Consider the following 19,482-nt stretch of genomic DNA (forward strand, 5'->3'; position numbering starts at 1 on the left):
ATTGATTTTAGTACAATAAATACTTTTGTTGACTCAGACAGGATATGTATTTTCATCCAAGCCATGCATATGTTATACATTCGTCTAATTTCTGAACTGCAGGAAGCTACATATATATTGCGGTCAATCCTGTCTTGCATGGTATCTAAAATGCAGAATGATTAGTGGAAATCAGCCATAAATAAATAAAAAAAAAAGGTGAATTTACAGACAGGTAAATCAACCACATATTAATTGCAAGGCTGAGTAATTGCTGAGCTGAAACTGCAACCTGAGTCAGGAGCATTACATCTCTCACAGACCAACTCACATGACTCCTCACGGATGCACACATATGCACCCACAGAAATCAAGTGTGGGCATAAGTGAGACATAAACAGTTACATAAGGAGAGTGACAGAGTCAAATTAAATGAACATGCAACACCTCTCAGCATCTGAGAACAAAAAAATAAAGCATCACCCCATCTCTTCTTCCTCTGTCCTCCACCTCCCTTGCCTTTTCTTCCAGATGAGAGCTGATACTCCCTAGTGTCCGGACCTCGCTCGGCTCTCTAATTTCTCCCGACTGCAAAAACACACAGCTCCTTTCTCCACTGTGTCAACCTGCTCCAGTCCTGTCTGTCCCACTGAAGCTTTGCATCCACTGCTGCAAACCAGCTGCCATGAATAGTCCTTATTTTAGCTCCTCTGCAGCCACAGCAAAGCTAGTAAATCACCGCACGTTTCATGCCTTCCTCCCATCCCCTTCCTTCCCACAATGCAATGCGCAAATATACTGTATTACCCCGCCTGCTATCCAAAAGCCACCTTACTTTTTTTTTTTTGTGAGGGGACTGTCTGTTTGAATTTGAGACCAAAATGTCGAACAAGGCAAAGAGCAGATACAAAAAAAAAAAAAAAAGATGAAAATGCTTGCATCCTTTTAAGTATGCTGTTCTACCCTGTCCCAGCCTGCTTTGCTGTCTGGCATTTTCTGGCTTGCCAGCATAACTGATACCATGTTCTGTTGATTCGAGGGCTACACCAACCTGACATCCTCCTTTTCTCCACAACATACTCTCTCTCTGGCTTTCCTTCTTAACATCTATGTTTTTCTGCTCCTCATTTTTCCTGTATTTCTTGCTTTTCTTTTTTTTATCCATGCTGTCTCTTATCCGCTTTAGTATTTAGCCATTCTTGACTAGTTAGAGCGGAAGAAGATTTGAAAGTATAATTTTTCTGCACAGGCTCCTCCTGCATTGTACTGTCATAATTTCATTTGATGAAGATGGCAAGGGAGATGTGAAGAGAAGTAGACAGAGTAAGAGAAAGGGGTGGGAGCTCATTTTAATGAGTCCCTCTGCTTTATAAACCTCATCACAAGAGACACTTCAAGAAGTGAGGGTTACAGTGAAGGATGAAGGGATGGAAAATAGCAGGAAGGAGATGCAGAGAGAAAAGAGTGGAGGGAAAAAGAGTCAGCATATTTTTTAATCCAGGCAGCTCTTCAGCTCCGATCATGTCAAGCTTAATCATCTGCACAGCAGTGCAGAATACCCACTTCTGCTTCATCGTATTTGAAGCCAGTGAATTTTTCGCACATCTGAGTACCATGGCTAACAGGTGAGGAAACAAGAATGGTTGAGTGGGTCAGCAACACACATGTGACCTCAGTAGCCATGTTGAGCTTATTCCAGTTGGTGAAAAGCTTCTCAGATTAAACAGGAAACATGTCCATTAAAAGAAATAATCATGTTTTTATTTGTTTTAACTGCAAGTATTACCATGACTTGATTTATTGAAAATCGAAACAAATGTGACTGAAAATATAGTTTTTAAGGTCTACATCTAAATAAATAAGCACAATATGATGTGTTCATACCAAGGTCTTGTTGATTAGGATGGCACACTCAAAAACTAAAGTAGAAAAGGCAACAGAAGTCACGCTGGCTGCAAATCACAGCTTTCTATGAACTGGCTCTCTCATGCAGCTGCAAGCAATTTCTGCACCTGATGTTTGCATCAAGCTCATTTTCTGCTACATGTGAGTTTCCAGAACTAATTATGGTGCTTCTTTTCTGTGAGCTAATCATTATTTTGAACTTCTGCACCAGTGAATGACTAATCATACACAGTAATAAATTGTGATATTAGCAGAACTATTGTTCGATGTATTGGCAAACCTAAGTATTCGAATGCATCTAAATTCATGCCTCTTTATGAATGTTGACACAATGAGTCCATTTTGTCTTGTAAGGGAAACAACATGTGCAGACAACAGGTGGTAAGTTTAGGCAGATAGTGTATAGGCATCTGTGAAAGGCTCGGCTGCTATTTTGGTTGTTGTAGGTAAAGCAGTGCAATGTGGAAACTCAATAGCTAATGATAACAATTTATGTGGATTGCATGCGTTCATTATAATGTTTTTTCTTTTTTATGTATATAATTTGTATGAGGACATGTGGCATATATGTATATGCATATATATATATACACATTATATATATATATATATATATATATATATATATATATATATATATATATATATATATATATATATATATATAAGAAATACAGGAAAAAATAACGCTCAGATACGGAAAACCCTATGCTTCCTACGTAGGATAATAAATACACGATTGACTTACATATTAATGAATTGTGAGAAAGCACTTATGTTAACAGATGGACAACCCGTCATAGTTTAGCAGCTTGCAGGCTAAGACAAAATGCAGACAGAAAGCATCGAGCCTTGTTTATGAGCGGTCCCTGTCATATCCAAATGTCTTCAGGCTCACTGAGTCCTGACCCCTTTGTCGAGCATCACAGATCTGACAGAGACTGATCGGCCTGTCACAGGCCTGAAAAGTAACTGAAAGCCTTACAGGAGTTACCTCAACTTACAGGACATTTACTCCTGTCTGAGTAAAGTCGCATTTTAACAAGATAGTTTGCATGTGGTGTGTCAGTTAGCTTAGGCAATTTCCAGGTCTGTGGAAGTCATTCCAGGAATAAATGACATATTTTTTTACTTAAAGGAGGATAATGTGCTTTTACAGTCTCCTACACTGCTGACTCTGCACACTTCTGCAAGAAAAAAAGAGATGGAAAGGAAAACTAGTGTGCCATTTTCAGAAATCTGCAAACTGTTGGTCATTTTCATTTAAGAAAAATAATCTTCTCTGCTGCCCAACATATATCACTGAAACATGATTAATGGCTTAAATGAAAAAAAGTGCTTTTGCTGTGACTTGTCACATGAAAGCAAAGAAGATTTTTATACTGAACTACCTAAAATCACAAGTGCAGTTAAAACTCACTGATTTAACGCTGTTTATGTATCTTACATGTGCAAAGCAAATCCAAAATGGTTGATCTGACGTGGACTTTAAAAACTGAAATATGATTCCTCTCCAAAATGAAGTAATTTCTAAATGTTGTCAAATCAAACAAATCTTCATCTGTAACAACATTATTTGCAAATGTTGGGTACTATGAATAATATTTACACATATGTAACACTCACACAATAATGCAAAGACGATGAATGAAGCCCTTCATCCTAAGTTAATTCTAAGAAGTTCAGCTGTCCTCAAACTTGCGGGACTCTTTCATCAGTGGCTTCTCAAGCCAACACACACAGGTCAACATTATAACAAAATAGTCAATTTAAAGTGCCTCTATGCAATAATAAAATAAGAATAAGAATTATTTGTACTGTATCATTCAATAAAAACTTGCATTACAATTCAATTGTAAATTACTTGAGAAATCCAGTAAACAGAGCAGCTAAACATACTGACTGGTTTCATTTTCCAGTAGAATGGTCAATCAGAGAATTTCAGGTCTTGCAGCCTATTTTAAAAAACATAACATGCATCACTTTTTATTTTTAATACAATCTCTGCACAAAATGTGCTGTACTGTTGGCATTTACTGTTAAACTAGTGACTGTTATAAACTACAACCCTGTCATTCATGTTTTTGTCACTTTAGCATCCATCTAAACATTGCTGAAGCCCTAGCAAACCCTCCCTACAGCAACGCCAATTCTCAATAGCTGGAAGCCTACCCGAACACACTGTAAATGACAATGCTTTGTGCTATGAAAAATAGTATTTATTAGTCATGAGTTGTTATGAACTAACTGTAATTGAAAGTGTAAAAGTAAATTCACTGTCTGGTCAAATAAAACAAAACAAACAAAAAAAACTACCACTTGAATGTAACTCAGCAAATAGGTACAAGCCTCCTATTGGGTAAAAACTGTTATTACTTTTAGTTGCTGTAAGATATTTAACAATTGGAGTGATGGGCGTGTGAGGGTGATAAGAGGCAGATAAAGAGATATAGCCATCAGGTCTGGTGCAAACTGTACAAGCCTGTTGGGAAAGTCTTTGAACTGGGGTTGCAGCTGTTGGTCAGGTCCAGGTTCAGCAACATTATGTGTCCAAACAATGAGGTCAGCTGACTACCTGACAAGGTGACAATGCCAGGATTCATTGTGAAAAAGAAAAAGCTAAAGATGGTTTAATTAAATATATGTGGTTTTTTTTTTTTTTCTTTGGTGGCATAATTTCTGGCTGTTTCTGGGAAACTCCAGTCCTCCAAAGTATTGGGTCATTGTACATTGTATTGAACTTGGACGTGCTGGAGCAGGAAACCATCTAAAATCTGCAGAACAACCTTGAGGACTGCAGTTGCATGTCCTTGCTCCAGAATGTCCCAGCATAGAGATAACTTTATTTATTAGGTTGTTCTTTTTTTTTCTAGCAGCTGACCTCAATAGATGACCCCCTCAAATTAGAAAAAATCTTATATTTGTTGTCCACTTGCAACTTTATATTGTGTTTATGATATGATATTCAAATCTCTGTTTTCATTCTACACTACCTGGTGATCAGACATCAATAAGAACAAGTGAAGATGATTTTTTTTTTGTCTTTTAGATAGCAATAATGAAAATAAAAGCCAGATGATTTACTCCTTAAGGTGGTCAAAGAGAAATAACCAGACAGACAAAGCAAATTTAAAAGATTTGAAGCATTTCCTGCCTTTGTTTGATTCCCCACAAAGGTAAATGAATTGTTTTATAGATCACACTTTGAAATTATCAATAAAAAAAATTGTACAACATCAGCAATTTATGTCAGATTTGGAATATGATACATGCAGCACTGTCTGGGAGTGCAAGGGGAAAGTGTGAGCCCCACAGAGGCAGAGTTCACCGTGACTCTAATTTACTTTTAACAAGCCCAGAGACTGAGAGACGATGGTGGGAGGCTCGAGAGCCAATCAAAGCGCGAAAATAGCAAAGAGAGGGAAATCTATGAGGTCTTCCTTCTTCTGTCGCTCTCATTATCCCACATCTCATTTCTTGGTTTTTCTTCTACTATCTTCTAATTAAGGAACTAGCTAATAAGACTGACTGCCTCAGTGAATGTAGCACCTGGTGCTAAATGCAGCTTAGACATTTAACTGGATTTGTGTTCAGTGAGCTAAATCACAACAGATTAAGTACAGTAATTATGTAGCCAAGTAATTATAACAAATAAAAACAATGAAGATAATAAATAAAATACTGCAAGTCATTCTTTTCTATGGTACCATCATCTTAACACTGTGTTGATTGATGGCTTTATCTCGTACAGACACATTCACAACTCCATTGAAAAGCCCAGACAAACACAAATATCCACTAACCTTAACAACAAAAGCCACTGTTTTGTCATGGAGGGAGAGGAAAATAAAGAACCCTGACACTTAAGGGCTTGACGACAGGATGAGCTACTTCCTGTGGCTGCCTCACGCAAAGTGTGACAAAGATAAAAACCCAGACACACTAAAAACATGCACAATACACTCCCCTCACGCACACTTCCCCGGCAAGCAGCTGTCAGCATAAAATATTCATGTCACAGATCTCCAAACACTACAAGTACGGAACAGGTGTTGCAGCCAGTTTGCAGAGAGGAAACTTGAGGTGTCATTCATCACTTTCTCTGCAGCAACAGAAGCAGACATTTCACTTTTACCCTTCTCATCAGGGTAACTTTTTCATCCTTTCCAGTAATAATTCATTTACATCTGTTTGAGATGTTTTGAAAGAACATGTCCGCAGTGCTTCTTGAGCATCATACAGAAATCTCAAACATGAACTGAATGCCGTCCACTGCAGCTCCAAACTGCTGGCAGCTGCAGGAGTCTTTGAATGACAAGTGACTTATCCAAGGGCAGCTCAGTAGATTTAATGGACCCTTACATGCGTGGAAGCCTGAGCACCTTGCAAACATCCTCTTGTAATCTCCTCTTTCATTTGATCATCTTGGAACTGCAAAGACGTCCAAGTCTTGCATCGTTACATCAGCAAATTTATAATTCAGTGCTGCACTTCAAAACATTATTTTGCACCAAGCAATAAGAGTCCTAGCTTCCTATCTGAGATGATATTGTGTTTGTCAAAATAAAGCCCATGAACATATGGAAGCTCCATTGCTATAACTAAAAACACTAAGAGCCCTCCTCGAGGAGAAGAAAATCTCTTACTTTTCATGCCTGAATGGCAAAAGAAATCAGGCCACAAGAACTGTAGGGAGAAAACTTGAGCGAGCTACAAGGTCTTAAACCCTTAAAACAAAAAGAGAGTTTTACCCTCTTAATATTCGTAAACCATAGCTGCACACACAGTCTTAAATATTTGAGTATAATAAATTAGTATAATAAATACAGATGCCAAACAGATACAGAGGTAGTTGTCAGTTAAGCTTGTATCCCATTACAAACTACATCAAGTCCATTTTTTTCTATTTGTTTAATTATTACACTCCACATATCCTGCTATCTCAGCTAATCAGAATAAAATACAATTTTATTTCTTCTTTTTGTCACAGGCCTGAATAGAAAACACTCTCACACTAAGTTTCTAGTTTAAAACTACACTTGGTGGACCATTGTCCCTTGTGCTGTTCTCCAAGTTAGCACAAGTTAGCGATGATTAGAATCTATTGCTTTCTTTGTGTGTGTTTGTCCACAAAGCTGAAACGTCAGTCACAAAACTAAAACACTGGCAAAATTTTCCTCTAATGGTAAAAACACGACTTCAAAGGAGAAGCTGTTGTTTTTGCTGATGTAACAGTAAAACTGTCTTATGTCTGGAAAATAGTGAAACTGCAAAACAAGGCACAGAAGGTGCAGAAGTAAAGGAGCTGCTTCTTTTCAGTTTCACATACCAGTATAAAAAGTGAGTACAGTCCATTATGGAAACCACTGCATACAAGTTGCGTTTAACATGGAAAAAAGGAGGGTTTGAACTTGCATGCAAAGAGCCGTAATTTCCAGAGTAGCTCAAAATGTCACATGTGATGTTAAGTAAATGAAGCCATCCACAGGCATTAGAAGATGTTTGGGGCTTGATGTAGTCACATGAGCTCAGCTGCTCTACCAGCTTTTTATTGCATGCACTATATGAACATAAACTCAATGAATATGTTCTCATTTAATGCAACACACTACTTTATGCTTGTACAGCCTTCACATGCACCTCTGCCGTACAGGACCACATGCAGTTACATAGATTTTAATAAACCTGTCTATCACTAAGGTTTGCAGCTATAAATGAGGACAGAAAATAAAGTAAAAACAGAAAAAAAACCAAACAACAGGCACAAGGCAAGGCTGATGATAAAATTATGTTATTTCAAATTATGATTCTGAAATTTGGTGTTAAATACACATGTGATCATCTAATTATATCTAAAATACTATTAACTAGCATTAATTAGTTTCTTCTTTTTATTTTAAGCTACTACACCTCCTGGCTAAACCAATTACTGACTTCAGATTGCTTCAGCACAGAAAGGATTTCTTTGCTTCCAGGTGATATATTGTTCTTATAAAGAATAAAGAAACTACATCATAAGAATGTTGTTTTAGTATTGTGTAATAGTAATTACATGTTGACATAAAACCACAGTGACTGCACTAAGTTACACAGAGAATACCCCAAATATAAACTCCCAGAGGCCTGCACATGTGGGCTCACTGAATGTTCCATGTATATCTAGACTTAGTCATTGAGTGGAGGCTTTTATGCAGAGTGAGTCCACCAGGACAACTCTGGTGCTTACAGACTTGGCAGCAGACTAATGTCCTGATCAATATTCCACACGGACAGAGGACATTCCAGGAAGTATTCCCATGATGAGGCTCTGAGATTCTACAGCTAATAATGGAAGCACACACACAAAAAAAGCCCATATTTCTTCTTGTGGGGAGAGGCATTGATGTAATGAATACGGTAGATTGTAATCCTGAATACCACAACCTGGTATATATGCATATATGCATATACATATATGCCACATGTCTTCATACATATACATACAGTATTTTAAAAATAAATTTTACATCATTATAAAAAAAAATAAATCTTTTTCTCATTTGCCGTATGCCTTAAAAACTTTAAAAATTATGTTTGAAGGGTCAAATTTAAACTAATATAGTAAATGTCCAATGTTTTTTCTAGTGTTTGTCTGCTTTGGTATTAAAAGAACAGTTAAATGAATAGTTATAGTTACAGTAACTATCAAAAATTTAATGTTGTACTTCCAGCACCATTTTATATCCAAACTAGAAAATCTGATCTTTATTGTCATGTTATTTTTTAACTAACATGAGATATTGCACTTCTGTAACAATCCATCTTCAAATTATCAGAATAATAAGAGCTGAGATGCAAAGTTACTTCAGTGTTGCTTTCAGTGTTACACTGTTTTTACAACCTGTTTTGGTTCAATGATTTGTGACTAAATCATGTCTACAAGCAGATCTGACACCTGCGCTTCTGTGGCTGAGCTGATAATGAAAATAATACAGGATTTTGAGAATGAAAATCCCTCTGTGAAAGTGGAAAAGAGGCAAATACATCATATTTTAAAAATATTTTACGCATTTATTCTCAAAGTTGAATAAATAGCCTTCATAAAATGGAGAAATATAAATCAGGCTTTGTGTTTAGTCAAGCAGACTGAACTGTCACACCAGCCTAACCTCCTTTATAAGGAGGATTTCAGGGTTAGAAACAACAGGAGAACAAGGTGAAATGTTACATGGCAACAAGCTAAAGTTCACACACTGCTATACTGAGCTGAACTCATCCATATAGATACAAAATTTACACATGGATGAAAAATGTTATTTTCAATTTAGATCTCCATTGTGCTATTATGAAATTAATAAGCCTCCCATCGACGATATTTTACTGAATATCCACAGAAGAACAAGAAATTATGGCATCGATTAGGAGTTAGTTTGTTTTGATTTGTCCTCATCTTCCAGATGATTTCTCAAAGCTGTAAAAACTGTGCTTTTGTTATTTTCTTATTACAACCAATTGCAACTCAGCTTTTATCACTACTGTGATTAAAATTAAACACCCTCCTTTTTTTTTATTGTTACATTTGTTTTGTTTTTCTCCTCTCATGGAAACCTGACTGCTGGCAGCATCATTAGCAGCAATCTCATGGATGTTTGCTGCTAATATCAGCTACGCTTTGTCGTGTTTGTTTGCTTTTAAAACACTTTTTTTCCCCAGAAAACCTGCAAAGTTGTCATATCACCTTCCCTGGCTTTGCTGTGAATATGAAGCCTCTTATCAGTGACAAAGCAACTGATAATAGACAAAGGAGTACAAAGGAAGGGCACCAGCAGTCTTTATTTGACAGAAGTAGAACATGTTGACAGATGAGCGACTCAGGATTTTAATGGTAATAAATGACCAGTTTTAATGAAAATGAGTCCTTATTGACATTCTTATACTGACAAATAGCATTTTGAAAACATCAGCTGCCATCAGATCATTCAAGTTAAATGTCTGTTTCTGCTTTATGCACAGGTAATTAAATTCTTATTATCTTTCTGCTTTCCACTGTGTTGACAACGTGTCAGGGAAAAGATGAAGCTAATCTGATTCCATCTCCTGCTACTTTGTCCGGTTTATTTTTTTTTAACTTGCACAAAGGAATGGCTATCACATGACAATATTCTAACAATGTGAAACATTGGGTCACACTGTTGTTTTCTACAGCTGGTTCAGATGTTTATAATATCAGGTATGCCAAAATTATACATGAATGCAGCCAGTGAATAGCCGTGATCATGTGTGCACCTCAAATAAAATCATTGTAAGGAAACAATGATTTCTTTCTTAATAATATTTTATTTTACTACGGTTGCTACAAATAGCAGCAGACATCTGTAAAAATCCTGCATATGGATCTGGGGGTGTTAAAAGACCTCACAATGTAGTCTTCTTAAGTTAGTTCCTGTCTGGTCCAAGCACATGTGCAGTACTTTATTACAACTGAGCTTTAATAAAGAGCTCAATTTGAGCATTCTGCTTCATAAATCCTGCAAAAACAATGATTATGCAAATGTCTCCCTTTGTGCATACACAGTTTTACTCATGAAACTACAGACTTTTACAGTTAATGAGCCTCCTGAGCTAAAAGTAAGACGAAAAACAAAACAGAAAAACAAGAAATTCACAACTAAACCTGGAAAATGGTCAACTGGATAAAAGGAGCAAACTTTTGAAATGAGAATACTTCCTCATTCAAGACCTAACAGCACTGCTACTGACAGCTCATTCTCGGTTTTGTCCTGATGAATGAACTGCACTCACATACACACACCCACACACACATTCACACACATAAAAGGCTATCTCAGCCTGATTACCATCAGCAAGCTTCTGCCTAGAAGAAAGTCATAAAACACCTACATCTGTCACTTCTGAGACTGTGCACCAAACCACACAAACACACTGACCATTCCAAGTTCATAACTCATGTTCTTATCATGTGACCTCATTGCCACACCATGCAGCGTGCACTGAGGTGCACTGAGATGCACATATACCTCCTGCACTACTGATCCATTACATCTCTTCACTGAATAACCTCAACTGATCGATGCTATTGACCACTATCTTACTATAATGCATGTTTCTTAATTAAAATCTGCCTCAGCACTTTCAGCCTTATCCAATATCAGAACTCTACACAAGGCTGCGTATGAAAACAGGCACACTTACACATGAATAGATAGGGTAGAGGAGGGTGGCGACAGGTGTGGGCATTTAGTTGCAATGGTCAAGGTCACAAAAATAGACTATGGAATATATCATGTCTGTGATTGTCCTCACAAAGGTAGCAAATAAGTATCTGCTTGAGTAAATGCATGACATCTGATTAAAATCTTGTGTCTAAGGCTCTCTCTGTTAGATCAATAACAGGTTCAAGTCAAAAAGGAAAATTATGCCATGCTGTGATGCAGTACCTGGATGAGGAAAAGTATGGACTCATAAAACATTTAGATGTAATACTGAAATTAGGAAATAAGAGCAATAAATTCAACAAAGGCATAGGAAATAGACATTTCTATGCATTTTTAATGAAATGATGAAGTGTTTATATTAGCTGCGCATGGGTCAAACAAACATGAAAGAGCCCATTAGTCAGTGTTACTCTCTATCTGAAGAGTCATTTTTGTTTTAGAGCCTAAATACACAACAAGCAGAATACACCAAGAACCATAAAAGGATGCTCTTTTACAATGTAGGATTGAATAAGAGGAACATTTTCCAACCTTTGTCACCACTGCTTTTCTCAAAGCAGAATCTGCCAAAGTGTCAGAAAACTGTTTATTATAGAGTTGTAAACATAAAATTCGCACATCTATGCTTTCTCTGAAATATTATTATTGTGAATGCTTAAGAAGACTTCTGATCAATGTTTACAATGTAAAATCTTTTTTTTTCTTTACACAAAATGAATTACATTTTAATGGTAGAAATCAGAGACTTGGAGAATTCAAATTGCTAAAACATTAAATGAAATTTCTATTATCTTAAAGTGGGAGTTTTGTGAAGTACTTTTTTTTTTATCTGACTCTTGGCCACCAGCTGTCAAGGAGCTCTCAGTTTGGATAAACAGAAAGGATTTCAGAGTATCTGCTGTCTAAAATAAAGCCAGAAAAAGAGCAGATTTCTGTTCATTTAAAGTAACTCACCGCTCAAAAAAATAATTGGCGTGAAAGCAAATGGTCTTTTGGGGATTTATACATTATACTAATTTGTATCAGACAGTATCACTTTAGGATCAAGATAACATTGACCGTGTTACAACACTACGTATAACAGGCACTGTCTTACTCAGCACATGGACTGTGCCGCAACATAGACATTCTGTGAAATAAAATAATAAAAAGAGCAGATATGTAACTGTCAAATCCAAATGTGACATGAAACAAAAATCCACAAAATATAGTTTGCTTGGAGCCCAATGAAACATGAATGGCTTGAGTTGTTGTAGACTGGGAAAAATAAGCTTTATGGTGACACTGCTTTCAGTAGCTGCTCAGTTGTTCAAATGTCACTTTTCAGACAGAAGCAACATATGATTCATTTAAAGGACACCGTTATTATTATTTTTTTTTTTAAAGGTTCCCTTTAAACCTAGTACAGAGTACTGACCATAAGAAAAAGTCAGTAAATTTATTGTCAGTTTAAAAATTAGAGCTTAATTATCTGATTAACTCAGCAAGCAGCTACAAAATGGAAAAGACAGGAAAGCACAAAGTCATGTCTTAAAAGATAGTGTATCCTATTTTTTATTTTTTTTTAAATCAATATTTTACTAGAAAATCACATAACAGTATCCACAAACACTCGGAAGCTTCTTTCTGACAGAAAACTATCAAACTTTTATCCTAAATGTTGACAAAAACTGCAGTTAAAAAGACTATTGAAGGCCAAACAAATAAGATTTTAAAATTAATTTTTAATTTTGGGTAAAATTACAGAGAAGGAGAAGAGCAAAATGAGATAAAATGACAAATCACCAGATCTCACAAAAGATAGAGTATCTAAAGCCCAACAACATTAGCAGTGACATCAGGTGAAAGTCATCATGGAGCAGTAGAAAGTTTGCATGTGGAGGTGGAGTGCATCTGATGCATCTCTCAACAGTCTTTATTTTCTGACGTTCAATAACTTGTTTATATCTTCCTACTGTGATCCACCTGATCACAGTAGTCCCATTCCCATACTGTATAAAATGTTGTATAGTTACATGAATTGTTTAACATTAAAACATCCCTCATAGTTAAAAGAGACTACATGCATGCTGGTGATGGACATTACTGTAAGCTGGTATTTTGGGTGTGTTAGAATAAAGATAAAAGAAATGCTGAGCATTAGACACATTTGCAAAGCTTTATCACAGGGTAACGCTAACAGTTTGATTAATTGATTTAACATTTTAATTTTCTGCTTTGATTAGATTCCTTTGATGGCTTTAGGCACACGCAACACCAGGGATACAGCACCGAGAGGTGTCTGTAGTCTTCAGCAGAAAAAGACCGATAACACATCTCTCCTCCCAGGAAGCCAGCCAGACAGCGCCGTTTTCAGAGGCATGAGGGTGTGAACGAGTCGTATCACCTCCACCTCAAACACTCTTATCATGCAGTGACAGCACCCAGCCATCCTTTTAAAAACCTCCTACGGCCAGTCTCTCCCTCTCTGTCAACCACAGCTCTCCTTCCCTTCTCTTCTCATGTCATTTTTTTCCACAGTACGAACTTCCTTCCGGTGTGAGGAAATACTGATGGGAGTGGACATCAGTGATGAGCGCGTGCGCATGTTTGGTTTGCTTTTAAGAGCAAAAATGATCAAAAGTGTACACACTCATAACTGTGAGTACAACAGATCAGAAGCTCAAATGATGAGAAGAGTTTCAGAGGATTGCAACAACCAGTTCCAGGTTAGAGACTTTACATGTTACTGTGGTTTGGTTATTTTCTGCCCTGAGAACTGTGGCTGTCAGGTTAAACAGGTTAAAGTTTAACCCAAACTGCAAGGTTTTCCTAAATCTAACCAAAGCTTAATGGCAATCTCCCCCCAAAAAAGTTATGCTGTTTTAACTTCTTCTGTTTGAAAGATTTTATTCACCTCATTTTTATCACCAAGTAATTTATTTACAGAATACTTATAGCTTCAGAAGTAGATTTTCTTCTTGTACTAATCCAACTAACAACATGCTGATGACTGGAATAGGTCTGCCGCCTGGCTAATCCTCCACTTCAAAGTCTCTTTCACTATGGGAAAAATTAATCTCTGAGCTGGTAGCGCTCTTGCACCAAACATCTCCACAAAAAGAAGCTCCCCTCGATAATAATTAGGCATCGTCACTGAATGCCCGTCAGCACAGCCAAAGTTTCAGCCAAAGGTTTTCTTCCTCAGAGGCACAATTTTAGCTCTGTGATTTTAGTGTCAAGTCAAATGTTAGTTCATAGAAGTAGAATATTCATAGTACAGAAACTTAAGCCAGTTTTCCATCAGTGAAATTAGGCAGCAAATAGAAACATTCCCAGGAAACAGACATTATCAGGCGACGCCATCACATTGGGTTATGTGCAATGCAGACATCAATTTTGCGTTGTTATGAGTTTTTCTCTTTGTACAAACTGAGTACAGTTTGTCGCTGTCTGTCTGTTGGCATCTGGAAGCACCAACTAAGGGTATTAATCATTTAAACAACTCATTTTGTATTCCTGCAAACTCCTGACGTTGCAGCTGCGTACAGACTTGCATATTCATGTTTGTGTCAGTTTGATAGGATGGCATTAAGTTATGAGCAGTTTGCATGTGACTGGACACATGTTTATGTGCATGTCTATGTGCTTCTCAAGCACACTTGCACAATAGGAGTGAGAGAGAGTCAAGGTGTGTGTTGCTGTCCCCCACCTCCTTCTGACTAGCTGGAGCCTCTCTGATGCTCTGTTCTCATGGTTAATGCATGCGGAGAGGGAACTCTTGTCCCTGTAGTTTCTCCTCGTCTCTCTTCATCCTACCCTCATTCCCGAGAATAGAACTGATCCTCAACATGCTTGGAGAAAGATAACTCCCCTTCCTTTACCATCTCTGCTGCACACCTCAGAGAATGAGTTAGAAAAGCATGAAGAGAGAGCCCAGGAAGATAAGAGATGCGGACTGAGGGAGGAGGTGGGTGATAAGAAGAGATGAGGGCATGGCGTATTAAAGCCATGGAGGTGATAGAAAGTAAAACGCATTGCAATGGAAAAGAGAGAAGTCCTCTTGGAGAGAAACTCCCTTGTCCATTATTACATTTATGACCAATCTTTTTTACATAACTAATGCACCTATTTTATGGAGCTTCTGCATTTCCATGTCTGCAATCTTGCTATGTGATTTAAGTTTAAATGATCCAAATGTTTAGTGTTGACTTTTTTATTATAGCGTTTGTTTTTGTGCTAAAAAATTCTATGTACAAATCTGCATGAAACTTTTCTGAGGTTTCCAGGTATTTTTATTGTTGTAATCATATACTTTCTTAATATTTCAAATGTTACTCTGTGAGAGATGTAGATATAAGTACAGAGAATGTAAAGTTTGTTATTTACTATGTATTTTTTAAGACAATTTGATTTATTGAATCCTTGTTTGTTCTGAGATTGTATTTTGTACGCAGAAATCCTGAATTTTAACTTCAGGACAATATATTTTTATTACTCAAATTATGGAGTCAGCCTTTTAAAAGCTCCATTTCCAACGCTCTTTATCAAAGGTTTGACATATGTGCATCTAAAGTTTAAAAAAATGCATTTTACATAAGTTTTCATTTTTAAACATTTTAATATTGACCCTATATGCAACTTCTTAAAATAAACTCATTCCTAAATGATTTTGGATGTATGTTAAATTTTTTCCTTACATTTGTCTTTTGTATAAATTCAACAAAAATGAGGAACAGAGTTTGTGGAAAATAAAAATAGTTTACTATTTGGCGGATTTTGCATGCAGGTTTGTGGTTCAGTCCATTTTCTTTCTATCTATTCTGTTTTCCTTTGTTTAAATGTGACAATTTTAGTCAAACAAAAACTAAAGAAGGCAACAATCATTGTAAATTGACGTAAAGGCAGAGCATTCCTAACAAGATGGCTCTCCTGTTCTCTCATGCCACCCAGCACATTGTTCCTTTATATTCTCTGGTTCAATCACTGTGAACGAAAAAGAAAGAGAAGTTACCACGTTTCTGCATATTTTATGTGCCCAGGTGGCTTTCTGTGCCGAGGAACTTCCACTTTAACGGGTGCCAGGTTAAAGAGGCAGAAAAGGCACATGGCACACGCAAACACAGGGAAGCTATCACCATGATACTTCCTCTGGGCTATATTAGGAGATAATCCTGAACTGGCCTTACGATGACACACACACACAGCAACACAGATTCCTGTAAACCAGCCTTTCAGAGGGAAATTTATTAAACTACAACAAAGGAAAAGGTAGTCAGGTACACGGATGCCTACTGTCATGCTGTAATGCTTTCCCTTGTTGACGCTTACCTAGAAATATGGAAATATGCCACTTGGCAACTTCTGACCTCCACAGTGCCTCAGATCTAGCTTTATTATCAGCTTCAAGTGGACAAGACCCATTAAAAAGAAGATTAAAAGCAAAAAAGCTTGTTTGTTTTTAAAGTTTCTTTTGGAATCCAGATTTCACTTCCTGAAAGGCTTTTCAGGAAGTGAAATATCCAAAAGGAAAAAGGTAAATCGCAATATTAGCAATATATTACACATCTTATTCTGTGTGATTTCAATTAAATGGCATCAGATTCAGTTTGAAATTTGACCAGAGCAACAAAATAATAAATGCTTTAAATGTATACTTTTTTTTCAATACTATGCAGCATACAGCGATTTCTGTGTGTATTCAGTGGACAAATTGCTCTATTTAACGTTGCAACCTGCCTTACTTTGCTGCTTTTCCACTTCCAAACTGTGTTTAACTTCTCTGTCACAGATGACGTGTTTCTGTTCTGCACTGGATTTATGCTGCTGCTCATCCTGCCTCAGATATAACATATATACAGATCTACACCTGAGAATAAAGTGATACTGACAATATAAACCACCATAAATTGCAATAAAAAAATTGGACATGGTTATTATTATCTTCTTTTAAAGTGGAAGTGATCCTGACTACAATAAAAATAGAATAGTCCAATGACATTGCTACATAAAAGCAGCAATAACCCTGGGTTGTAATTTAGTTTTGATTTACACTGAGACGTGTCAAACATTTGAAGTATTTCTGGATTGGAAACAGAAGGTATTTATTTCTAGAAACTGTAATTTCTGTGCATAATACCTTGAAACAGACACAGAGACAAGGCTGTGGTGAGTAATAAGTGTACATTGAAAACAACCAAAACAATAAAAAGAAAAAAGTCAAAGATCTTGAACAAAGACAGTCAGAACAAGTTTAGTTGTTTTTTGTTTATGCGTCTTATTGTCAGTGTTTTCTTGTTTTTTTTTTTTTTATGTTACTGTACATGCCTATTTGTTTTTATCACTGCATGTACAGTAAGTGTCCTCCTGTGTCTCTGATCACACCGTTGCCATCACAATCATTCCCAACAGATTTCTCCCTGCTGATGTCCCAACATGCCCATGGTGCATCACACATGGGGACACACAGCACTGCCCGCCATCTCAGCCCACACACATTCAAACATGCATTACAGATACAGCAACATTCGCAGTGGGTGACCTGGTTTCCATGACAACTGCCGTATTCACCTGTCAAAGTGTAACCATGAATGTGAGACCTCAAAGTACAGCAGGTAAAAAGAAAACATCAGGAGCGGAGATTTAATGAAACAGAGGAAAGTGGGCTTCTGTGAAACTAATTGGAAAGAACGGTGTTGTATCAGAAGGAAGGTTAGCTGTGTTACTCCCAATGAGGCCAGTCACAGTCAGAGAGAGTCTAGGAAAGATCCAGCCAATTGAGTGATGAATATATGAAGGCAAATTATCCTTAACAGCAGGCAGTTGTAATTCTGCCAGATTGTGATGTAGAATGTCAATTAACACCATTGACAGATGATGACATCATGCAATCATCTGTCAATTGATTCAACATTCACACACATTTTAACTGTGAGAGAAAATGAAAACGTTATGCAGACGTGGAGAGGTTTTAATGCACATGTGGACAAAGTAAGGAATTTAAAGACTTGTATGGCGTTTTGAGGATGGGAAGTCTCTGGAAGGAAGCTTTTATGGTCATTCTAAAGTTTTTGTTTTGTATTTCAGTTGGATGTTAATCAAGAAAATTAATCATACTAATTGAGAAAATGTTATTTTTCCATTCTCTTTCAGTTCATAGTAATAAGTCTCGTGACAGTTTGTCAAATAAAAATAAAATTATAATTGTGTAATTGGTCAAAACAGCATTTTTTTTTTTACGTCTTGATTGGAAATATAGCTCATCCTACAGCATGTTTTATTTATTTATCTAAATTTTGTGTGTATGTGTGTCTCCACCAAGCTGTCAGTCCAACTGGAGGCTTTTAAACAGGATTTCTGCTGCTTGGCTGAGGTTTATGTCAACGCTTGGGCTTTTGATTCACCGCTCACTCAGGGACAGCCATGCATGACAGACTGCTCCCTTTAGAGAGAAAGAAGGGAAGAAGGGAAGGAGAAGAGAGACACTAAAGATGTTCAGCATGAGAAAGTGAGAGGCAGTCGGAGAGCTAGAGCGGTGGATGAAGAGCAGAGTGTAAATTAGAAAGTGAGAAAGAAAAATGGAAAAAAAAAAGGACCTGAAAACTGAAACAGAATGACAGATGGAAGAAAGTCGTCTCTTTCTTTCTCTTTCTGAGAGTTCACTTTTTGGTGAAGATGAAAGTACAACTTAATTGCAGGTCTGAATCCAGGCAATCACTTTCAGTCCCCGCATGCTGTGGTATGCAATGACAAATATAAATCATTTGTGGCTTTCAGTCCAGAGTGTGATTTCGCCTGAACCAGGTGATGTTTGCAACATATTCAGGATTACCATGATTGGTTGGATGTTTTCAGACCGCTGAGTAGGACTTTGCTAATTACAGCTCGAAACAACAAGCTCCTCTTATAAGAATAATAGTTGCTATTTGGCTTGTTGTAGTGAGGTGAGTTGTTCTGGAGCTACTGTGATGACATCATTTAGTTGGAAACTAATATGATTTGATTTTTACTCATCCTATGTAGATAAAATTGCTGTAAAGCTTTAATGTTGTGAAACTGTTGTAGCAAACATTGTAGGTAACAATTAGCATTTTGTATTTTTGTAATAAATGCATGCATAACTCGCTCATGGTCATAACCACCTAAAAAGATCAGAAAGCTTGGCTGTCCATTTTAAATCTCCAAACAGTCGTCTTTACCAGAAGGAGTAAAACAATGTGGGAGAGCTGTTGCGTGTTTAACCGTTTTGGGCGAAGGTGAGAGAAAGTGGCGGGGTCACCACCGGGAAAATGCCCAGTATGCCAGATTGCAAGGTTTTCCCTTTCTATGGGTTTAAATGCAGTTTAGGCCAAAATGACAGGGCCAATTTTTGTTCTGTACAAGTCTGCCTTCAGTCATTTTGTAC

General features: G+C 37.0%; 1 protein-coding gene across 1 annotated transcript in view; it reads right to left on the minus strand.

Moving 5' to 3' along the window:
* bsna (bassoon presynaptic cytomatrix protein a) overlaps positions 1-19,482 on the minus strand; it is a gene marked incomplete at both ends in the record, with an annotated part of 142,205 nt that overhangs the window by 81,562 nt on the left and 41,161 nt on the right. The gene's annotated exons all lie outside the window — the stretch shown is intronic.

The sequence above is a fragment of the Telmatherina bonti genome (genome assembly GCF_933228915.1).
Source record: "Telmatherina bonti genome assembly, chromosome: 4".
Lineage (NCBI taxonomy): Eukaryota > Metazoa > Chordata > Actinopteri > Atheriniformes > Telmatherinidae > Telmatherina > Telmatherina bonti.